The sequence below is a fragment of the Gopherus evgoodei genome, chromosome 21 (assembly GCF_007399415.2).
Source record: "Gopherus evgoodei ecotype Sinaloan lineage chromosome 21, rGopEvg1_v1.p, whole genome shotgun sequence".
Classification (NCBI taxonomy): Eukaryota; Metazoa; Chordata; order Testudines; family Testudinidae; genus Gopherus; species Gopherus evgoodei.
The window spans coordinates 9278342-9288355 of NC_044342.1; the positions used below are offsets into that span (position 1 = coordinate 9278342).

General features: G+C 40.4%; 1 pseudogene; it reads left to right on the plus strand.

Annotated features, from left to right (window-relative positions):
* The first annotated feature begins 8554 nt into the window (after positions 1–8554).
* LOC115637995 lies at positions 8555–9502 on the plus strand (annotated as a pseudogene).
* The last annotated feature ends 512 nt before the right edge of the window (positions 9503–10014 follow it).

Sequence of the window (10014 nt, forward strand, 5' to 3'; positions counted from 1 at the left end):
ATAATCCTTACTATATATAAAAATTGATTAGATTTAAATTAGCTGTTACCACTCAAGAAAGAGATATTGGAGTAATGGATAAGTTATCTGAGAACATCTAATCAATGTGCAGAGGCAATCAAAAAAGCTAACAGAATGTCAAGAATTATTAGGAAAGGGAAAGTTAATAAGACAAAACATATTGTTTTGCCTCTGTATAAAACCGTAGTATACCCACATCTTGAATAATGTGTGCTGATCTGGTTGCCCCATCTCAAAACAGATATATTGGAATTGGAAAAGGTTCAAAGAAGAACTACATAAGTTCATGGATGATAGGTCCATCAATGACTATTAGCCTGGATGGGCAGAGATGTTGTCCATAGTCTCTGTTTCCCAGAAGCTGGTAATGAGCAACAGGGGATGGATCACTTGATGATAACCTGTTCTGTTTATTCCCTCTGGGACACATGGCATTCATCACTGTCGGAAGACATGATACTGGGCTAGATGGACCTTTTGTCTGTTCTTATGTCATTATATTCTTATGAATAAATGGTCATTTTTCACAGTGAAGAGAGGTAAATTGTGGAGTCTTCCAAAGACCTGCACTAAAATCATTGCTTTTCAACATATTCATGAATGATCTAGAAAAAAGTAAACAGTGAAGTGGCCAAGTCTGCAGATGATATAAAATTATTCAGGATGGGTAAGCCCAAAGCCAACTGAGAAGAGTTTCAAAGGGATCTCACAAAACTGGATGGCTGTGCAACAAAATAACAGATTAAATTCAGTGTTGATAAGTGCAAAGTAATGCACATTGGAAAACATAATCCCAAATGTGCATACAAAATGATAGGGTCTAAATTAGCTCTTACTACTCAAGCAAAAGATCTTGGAATCATTGTGGATAGTTCTCTGAGAACATCCACTCAGTGTGCGGTGGCAGTCAAAAAAGTTAACACAATATTGGGACCATTAAGAAAGGGATAGAAATAAGACAGAAAATATCAAAATTCTATTATATAATGCATGGTATGCCCATACCTTGAACAGTGCATGCAGTTCTGGTCACCCTATCTTAGAAAATATATATCAGAATTGAGAAAAGTACAGATAAGGGCAACAAAATTGTTAGGGTATGGAACACGTTCCATATGAGTAGAGACTAAAAAGTCTAGGACTGTTCAATTTAGGAAAGATACGAGTAAGGGGGCATATGATAGAAGTTTATAAAAGCATGACTGGTGTGGAGAAAGTGAATAAGGAAATGTTATTTACCCCTTCATATAACAGAAGAACCAGGGGTCAGCCAATGAATTTAATATGCAGCAGATTCAAAATTTCTCCTTGTTTTAAAATCCAAGGGTTTGGATCGGTGTTGACCAGGAAATTGGTGGAAAAGTCTCTCAAGGCTACCCAGGGAAGGGTTAAAATACTTGGGAGGGAGATATTCTGAGGAGGGAAGGTAGACAGAGTTATGACTCATAAATAATTTGTGTGGTGGCAGAAAAACAAATCTAAGATGGTAATTAAGCTTAGCGGTTCTCATGAAGGTTCCCACATCTGTACCCTAGAGTTCAGAGTGGGGAAGGAACCTTGATAGGGGCATTAAGGGATCTGGGGCAAAAATATGTCTGGGGGTAGGTCCTGCTTTGAGCAGGGGGTTGGACTAGATGACTTCCTGAGGTTCCTTCTAACCTTGATATTCTATGGTAAATACAGCTATCAGATGCATTTGAAAGGATTGGTATGATAATTACACTGTTACATTAAAGAGTTCTGTATTGTTGAAAGCAGTGAATGTCAAAACATGTTTTTACAGTCCTGGTCAGGAAATTCTTCTAGGTCATGGAGCAATTTAAACACTCACACATGCAACTTAATAATAAATGGATATATACCTATCTCATAGAGTTGGAAGGGACCCTGAAAGGTCATCAAATCCAGTCCCCTGCTTTCACTAGCAGGACCAAGTACTGATTCAGCCTCAGATCCCTAAGTGGCCCCCTCAAGGGCTGAACTCACAATTCTTAGTTTAGTAAGCCAGTGCTCAAACCACTGAGCTATTCTTCCCTCAAAGCATATACTGGTATATGGCATAGATCCATCAATTGCTTAATCCAATAGCATATCGTATTTCTCCAAGTCTAAACAAAGGATGCAATGTGCGATAAAGCCCAAAAATGCGGGCAGGATATCAATTATGCAGAAAATCTAAAATGATACATCATTCCTTCCTTCAATGCGGTAAAACTTGAAATAGGCTTGTGGGTAATGCATTAGGTTTTGCTTTCAGAAGAGATCGATTCCCTGCTCCATCACTGTGGGGGCTTGAGGCAAGTAAATTCATATTTTATCTGCCTCCATTTCTTGTCTGTAACAAGGCTGCATACTGTCTTACCAGAATGACATAGACACACTAGATGGGGTTCCAAGAAGGGCCCTGAATCATCATCTGTGTTCAGGGAGGTCCTGCTGAAGCAGGGGACATTGAAATTCTGGCCAATTTTGTGACAAGCACAGTGGAGACACCAAAATGCTAAACAGCAGAGATAAACTGGTTTGGAGGGTTAAGTAATCTGGGACAGCTACAGAGTTGGTGCTAATTAGTCCCTTCAGGAAGCATGAAGGGAACTAGATGCCAGAATAAGACTCTCTAGGTCGCAGTAGGTCCCTGATCTGCTTCTGGAACAGCACAGGTAACATCAGGCTTTTGAAAGGAGGCTAAGAGTATTAGAAATGTAGGTCTGGAAGGAATATTCAGGCCATCCTTTTGTCTAGCCTGTTCTTAGAATCCTCCAGTGATGGGAATCCCACAACCTCTCTTGGAAGCCTCTTCCAGAGCTTAACTACCCTGAGAGTTAGAAAGCTTTTCCTAACTTCTACCCTAAATCTCCTTTGCTGCAGATTAAGCCTGCTTCTTCTTGTTCTACTTTCAATGGCTATGAAGAACACTTGTTCACCATCTTCTTCAATAACAACCCTCAACATATTTAAAGATTGTTTTCAGACACACCTCTTCCTCCGACCCCGTCTTTCTTTTCTCAAGACTAAACATGACCAGATTTTTAAACTTTTCCTCATGCGACAGGTTTTCTAAAACTTTTTTTTTCATATTTTGTTGCTTTCCTCTGAACTCTCCAATTTATCCACATCTTTTCTGAAATGTGGTACGCAGAACTGGACACAGTACTCCAGCTGGGGTCTCACCAGTGCTGAGTGGAGTAGAACAATTACCTCCCACGTCTACTAAATGCCTATCATGTTAACAAACTTCAGAATATTAGCCTTTTTTTTCTAAATGCATCACACTGCTGACTCATATTCAGTTTGTGATCCACTATAACCCCAAGATTCTTTTCAGTGGTACCATCACTTAGCTAGTTTTCCCAATTTTGTGGTTGTGCATTTTAATTTTCCTAAGTGTTGTACTTTGCACTTGCCATTATTGAATTTCAAATAAAAGAAAATTATCTGCTCAGCATTACAAGAGAAAACTCACTAATGGAGAAGAAATTCATCAAAACTCATTACAATATTCAGTATCAAAGGACTCTATGTTTTGCTTTTGCTACAAATTTTAAAAATCAAGCAATTGGTACATGACTGACTGAAAATGGTTCGAAGCACTGGAAAAACAAATCTTCAATTCTCTCTTCAGATGAAAAGTACAGAACATTTGAAATGCTTTCAAAATTGGAAAGAACTTGAATTATGATTGAAAAAAAAGAAAAACTATCAATGAAGAAAACTTATGTGTGATCAGGGAAAAAGAAGAATATTGGCAACAAATATTAGTGCCTCTGATTGCTTCAGTGAGAGTTCTCAGCGGGCAAAAGTTAGCCTTCCGCAGGTGTGATAGAAATGAAAAATTATACACTCCAGGTAGTGGAAACTTTTTTAATATTTGTTAAATACCTACCTTTGTTTGATCCAGTCATGAAGGAGCATCTACATAAATGTTATCAACTGATCATGAAACACAGGTTCATTACTTAGGAAACAATATGCAGAATGATCTGATTCAAATCCTAGCAAATGCCATTAAAAAGAAATTTGTAGAAGCTGCCCATTCTGCAAAATATTTTTCAATAATATTCACCTGTGCATCAGATGTGTCATGTTGAACAAATGATGATCAATCATTTTGTGGATATGGAAAAGTCTGCAGATAAAGATAATATTTAAGTGCTCATAAAGGAAAATTTTGGGGGGGTTTATACCACTGAAGTTGATGACTGGAGCATTTATGACTGAAACTATTCTACAAGAGCTTGAAACTATGTCATTATCTGTTGAAAACTTAGGTGGCCAAGGCTATGATAATGGTAGCGATATGAAGAGTGAAGACAATGGTGTGCAAAGGAGAATGATGGAAATCAATCCTAGGGCCTTTTTCGTTCCTTGCACTTCCTCTGCTGCTGCTGCTAGATCCTGTTTGGCAGCAAGCAGTTTCTTTGACATGGTGCAAGGTGTTTATGTGTTTTTCTCAGACTCAACACACCACTGGAAGATTCTGACTTACCATGTGAGTTCTCTAACTATAAAACCACTTAGTCAGACAAGATGGGAGAGTCACACTGATGCTTTGAAGCCTCTTCGGTATGAACTTGGAAACATTTATGATGCCATAACTGAAATTTCTGATGATACTACCTTTACTGGATCATCTGGCAATGTGACACATTCAGACACAGAAGCTCTTGCAAATGGCCTTTCCAAGTTCAAATGTGTGACTTCACTCATTTTGTGGTGTAATATCCTTTTCAAGATTAACCTCACTAGTAAGCAGCTTCAGGAAAAAAACTTAAACATACATTTTGCTATTCAAAAACTGAAGCAAACTAAAACTATTCTGGAGGAATTCAGAAGTGATGAAGGGTTCGAAAGAACACTGGGAGATTCTCTTAAGCTTGCTGAAGAAATAGACTTTCTGGCAGAATTTGAACCAGAACCAGTTTGCATTCAGCAAAGGAAACAGCAGTTTTCATATAAAGGATGAGACACACCTATTCAGAACCCAAAATGAAGGTTCAAAGTGAATTTCTGCTTCACAGTTCTTGATACTGCTATTCACTTGGTTGCAAAAGATTTCAGCAGATGCAGCAGCTAGAGTCAGTATTTAGCTTTCTATATGATATCCACAGCTTGCAAAATAAAACAGCAAAACAGATAAGAAAATTTTGTATAACACTGGATTCAGCATTGACTCATGAAAATTCAAAAGACATTGATGCTACAGATTTCTTTAGTGAGCTTCAGGCTTTTTCAAGACGACTTAAGAAACATTCCACTCCTGAAGAAGTACTGAAGTTTGTTTGTGAAAATAAACTCAAAGACAGTTTTCCAAACACTTTTATAGCTCTATGTAGTCTTTTAACTTTGCCAATTTCCTTAGCTAGTAGGGAATGTAGCTTCTCAAAGTTAAAATTGATAAAAAACATATCTGAGTTCAACAATGGTGCGAGAGAGACTTGTTGGACTTGCCACAATGTCAATAGAGTATGAAATAGCTGGAAAACTGGATCTAAAAGAACTAATGACTGAATTTTCAAAACTTAAAGCAAGAAAAGTCATGTTTTAAGAGCACAGTGTTTTTTATTCAGTGTTTTGTAAATACAGGTTAAAGTTCATTGAAGAGTTTTCTTATTTCTTTCTATATTGGATGTGCTGGCAGTGGCAGTTTAAGCAGGATAGCATAATGGATCGTTTGGGATTTGTAATAGTAAAAGATAATTAACATTTTTAATGCATTTTTATTTGAAATCGGACTGAAATGTCATCTAACTGTCATGTACAAATCTATTCTGAAAATTTTGTGTCTCTATTTTATCTGATCTCAAAAACATTGGTTGGACAGAGGGACAGACAAACTAAATAATTAAGACTCTGTTTAAAAAATAAATAAATATTTTTTTTTTAAAAAACGTTAAAAGGGAAAAAGGGGCAAAATGTTTCTCAGTTTACCAAAAACCTGAGCCTAGATCTGCCCTTGGGGTTTGGAGGCTCTCATTGCATGGTTCCCCTAGGGTGCCAGTTGATGGAGGATAGTCTAGGACCACCCCTGTAGACACTTGTCCACTGGGAGCTGGACTGAGACCCACTAAACTCATTACATATCAGACCTAGAAGCAGCCATGTAAGTGTAAGGAACTGGAGTCACTCCTACCATGGGATAGATCTGAACTGGAGACCTAGAAATTCATGGTGTGAAGAGCTGACATCCCTGAAGAATGCTGTATTTGGCTTTCAGCAGGTCAGCTACAAGCTGAAAATGGCTGTGAATTTTCTTTACACGCACACCTTGCCAATGTGCCTGAACTCTGTCCTCTAGGGATGAGACGGGTCCCGGGCATTCTAAGATTTATTCTGAGAGTGCCGGAATGGTGGGGCAATTAGTGCTCAGAGAGATGGTGCAATTGTGGTGAAGTGGAGACCATGTCCCATCACAGAGTAGCATGGCACGACTCCCAGCTCCACTATGATCTAATCTCTTGTCATCACTGGTAGATATTTCTATAACTTTTTTGCCTAGAGACCAATTGTATTCATTTGGAAATTTCATGATGAAATTATTACATCCTTATTCCATGTCCTACAAGAACTTATTATTGAGAAGCTGAGATAAATTGTACAGTCTTTAAGGGATCAGGATGTTATTGCAATATACACATCTTAATAAAGTTGATGTCTTCTGTCAGTGTTTGCACAATGCACAGTAAACCCATATTCTTGATCTTAATCAACAAGTGCAAGTGAGATTGTTATCTGGGTCAGCCCATCTCTGAAGTTTAAAGACAGTTCTATATTGCTGACACAATTTCATTGTTCAGGGTGCTTAAAAAACAGAAATGTAATTGCTAATTGTCCAGAGTGCTCAGAGTCAGACAGAACCCTACAGATTTAATCCCAATGGTCACTGCACAGTACAAAAAGGACCTGCCACTGAGGGTCACTAACAGACAAGCCTCTCTTCCAGAGGTAAGTGACTTTCAGAAACAGTGGATTTGCCACAGCTGGGAAGGTTTATGAGGCAGATTGTGGTGTTTTTCTTCTTTATTGTTGCATCCACATGTGGAAAATGATCAATCTATCTCTCTGTCTTTCTGTTTCTTTTTCCTTCTCATCTAATCATTCCCTCTCATTTACTCTTATCTATCTAATCTGCAGAATGTTCCCTCATCTCTCTTTCTCTCTGTCTTCTCAAAGGTATTGTGCATCATGTGTCTCTACTAAGCTAACTAATCTGAAGGAATGACTCTTATCGCCCTATCGACTCTGTCTATTAAGGCTATGACTTTCAAAGACACCTGTAATGCTTGAATCTACAGGATTGTCTCTCATCTAATCCAGACTTCAGAGTTTAGGAGAAAATAAATTTGGTCTCGTTATGTTCTGGTAATTTAAGAGGAAAGCCAATCTAAATTAGCTCATAGTGAAATATAATAGTAGACGAGACAAACTGTGCCTCTAAACTGTTTGTTATTTTAAAATCCATTTCTCACCATTGTTTTGTACCTCAGCAGTGTAATATCTCATTGTCATTAATGGAATAAGACTGAGGGAGGTAGGGAAGCTGTGACAAATATTTGGGTGCTCTGTAATAATTATTAATATTGTACCTGGATCAGCCAGTCTCAGACTACAAGAGCACAGCTACAGTGCTGTAGCTACGCTGCTGTAGTGCTGATACTGGCCACAGAGACAGAAGGGGGTTTTCTTTTGTTGTAGTAAAACCACCCTCTTGAGAGATAGTCACTAGGAGGACAGAAGAATTCCTCCACTGGTCCAGCAGTGTCTATACTGGGGTTTAAGATGGCTTAACTAGTCTCCCAGTGGTGTGAATTGTTCACATCCCTGAGCAATATAGTTAAGTTTTATGTGTACCTAAGTTGACCAACATTTTAGCTGTAGATAAGGCCTTAGGTAGCAAACTGATAGCAGATCCAGCCTGCCCATCTAGGGACAGAGAGAGGAGACCCTGGCTAACAATTGCTTAGGAGCTTACACTTAAGTTTCATTCAGAGACAACGTCAGAATGAGTAGCTATAATGGTTATAGATCACACTTGTGGGGGAGGACCCAGTCCAGATTGAACAGAGTGACTCTGTCTGAGAACCAGGTTCAGAGTTGCACAGACACACAGGGGAATCTGGGCTAGCTAGGATAAGGTAACCCTGCTCTATCTTTCCTTGTAGAGATGCAAAGGAATGGATGAGACTAAATCTGTGTGTAGGCTGCTTGTTGTTTTAAAAGCCTTTTTTTCTCCAGTGCTTTCTTCCAAGCTTCCCAAAGAGAGGAGACAAAGGTGGTCAAAACCAAACCCTGCAGAGTGATAAGGGGTCAGTACATGGAGCCGTGTGTCTGGGTTCTTGTCTAAGAATGGAAGGGTGACAAGATTCCACCCAGAGCTGAGTAAGGTGAAGATGCCAAACACTTGAGTTGGGTGCACTGAGAGAGATGAGAAACGGGAGAGGGATGTGATTGATCCTGTAAGAGTGGCTCTATCTAATTATGCCATCCTAGCCCCTGAGGTGTTGGAATTCATATGTGATCTCATCAGGACAGAGATATGGAGGGAAACTTAAGTACAGTGACTGAGTTTATCTTTCTGGGCTTCTCAGACCTCCAACATCTGCAGCTCTTTCTCTTTATCCTGGTCTTACTCATCTACCTCATCATCCTGATAGGAAATAGCCTCATAGTTGCTGTCACAGTGACTGACCTGAAGCTCCAAAGCCCCATGTATTTCTTCCTCAGGAACTTGTCAGTCCTGGAGATCTGCTACACCTCGGCCATCATCCCCAAGACCTTGTCCAACCTTCTGTCAGAGCGTCAGACCATCTCCTTCCTTGGATGTGCAACCCAGATGTATTTCTTCCTCCTCTTTGGCAACTCAGAGTGCTGCCTGCTGACTGTAATGTCCTACGACCGATATATCGCCATATGCAACCCCATGCGTTACTCGTTCATCTTGAGCAGAAAAGTCGCCATTAGATTGGCATCTGTGGTGTGGATTGCAGGCAGTGTGGTGGCATTTGAGCAAACGGTCACTATATTCATGTTATCCTTCCATGGGTCAAATAAAATTGAGCACTTTTTTTGTGATGTTATTCCAGTGCTTAAGCTGGCAAGTACAGACACGTCCCTGTCATGATGTTATCAACATGATGTTATCAACACCGTGCTCACTGTAGTGTTCATAATATTCCCCTTTACCCTGATCATCACCTCCTACATCTGCATCCTCTCCACCATCCTGAAGATGCGCTCAGCTGAAGGGAGACACAAAGCTTTCTCCACCTGCTCCTCGCACCTCATCACAGTCACCTTGTTCTTTGGCAGCGGCTTTATCACCTACATGAGGCCCGGTTCCAGTGGTTCTGTGGACACCAACCGAGCAATCTCCTTGCTCTACACGGTCATTACTCCAATGTTCAACCCAATCATATACAGTCTGAGGAACAAAGAAGTCAAGGAGGCTCTGAGGAAGCTCTTGGGCAGAAGTAGGACTTCTTAGTTCTCACAAAATTAAGTTATTTATCTCCCCTAACCTCTGCACTGTGCCTCCTTCATCTCTAATGCCTGCTTTCCCTCCTGCACTCCTAATCCCTACACCCCCTTCACTACCAATCCCTGCCCCTCTTCTACACCCCAATACCTGCACCATCCTGTGCCCCAGCCCCTGCACAGTGCCTCCTTTGCCCCTATCCTCTGCATCCCCCTCCTGCATTCATGTGAGGAAATTGACCTGGATGCACAAAGCAGCTGACATTGCTGTTAGCTCCCCTGCTGGACTTCTGCTCCTCTGCACCCCGCAGCTCTAGGGGGCTGTGAGGAGGGGATCAAGGAGCAATGTCAGGGCTTCCTACATCCAGGTCACTTTCCCTGTGGGTTGTGTAAGGGGCGGGCAGGAGACCCGCAGCTCCTGATGCCTAAGCACATCTGTTGCGCCAAAGAGGGAGCTCGGGTGCACTCAGTGAAGCCACAGCAGGCTTAGAAGTATAACAGATTTTATTGCCAAAGCATAAT